Here is a 946-nt window from a genome sequence, read left to right as displayed (position 1 = left end):
AAATCACTTCCTATGATGTTTATAAAGTTGCCGAGAATAGTCACAAGCCTCATCAAATTGAAGCCTGGAAACTGCCCATTGGAGGAGAAAGTTGGGAATGGAAAGTCCTTCTGACTCAGAGGTTACACTCAGGAGCAGCAGCAGGAGCTGGTGTTGGTACAAACAGGCACCACTGAAACAACTTTGGTTCCATTGCATGAGCAATTCCAGGTGCATGAGGCTGTCTTCTGTCCACTCTTTTGTCCCACCTGTGCTCTGTGATGACTCAGATGAGCTGTCCTTGTTCTTGGTGTCCCAAAAAGCACTGCCCAGGAAAGGTGTGGAGGCTGGTGAGGGCACAGTAATGCTGGTGACAGGACCAGCACAGGCTTCATGGCCAGGGTAGACTGGTCTTTTCTCTCCCTCACCTTGGTGGTGTCCAAAGAGAGGTGTTTTCTCCTGACCCAGCAGAGAGGAGAGCTGCTGCTCCCACCCCTGGTGAACATGATGGGACTCTGAGACATTAGTGCTGGGCATGGGGGTAAAACACGTGCATCTGCCAGGCAGGGACCAGCCTTTGGAGCTGGATCTGGACCAGGAGCCAGCTAAAACACCTTCAACCTTGAAATCAAGTTGCTGGAAACCACAGACACGGCTGGGGCGGGGTTTGCAGCACCACCTGCGGCAAAGGTGAGCGACTGAACGCGCCGAACTGCTGGGCAGCGAGGGGGGCTATAGAGCAGACCACCAAGACGGGTGAATGGACGGGCCGGCCCTGTTTGCTCGGCGCCGGTGGCACAAGGCCAGCTGCTGTGCGTGCCGGCGGCCTCTGGCCACGCTGGGAACCGCAAATGCCCATCCCTGCTTCAATGAGCCCTTTCTTTGGGGCGCAGAGCCCGCGGTCCCTCCCACCGCCCCACACTCCTTCTCCTCACTGCTCCACGCTCGCCTGGAATCTCCTCCGCCA

The sequence above is a fragment of the Corvus brachyrhynchos genome, unplaced genomic scaffold (assembly GCF_000691975.1).
Source record: "Corvus brachyrhynchos isolate BGI_N302 unplaced genomic scaffold, ASM69197v1 scaffold279, whole genome shotgun sequence".
NCBI lineage: Eukaryota > Metazoa > Chordata > Aves > Passeriformes > Corvidae > Corvus > Corvus brachyrhynchos.
This window is presented reverse-complemented; position numbering follows the sequence as displayed.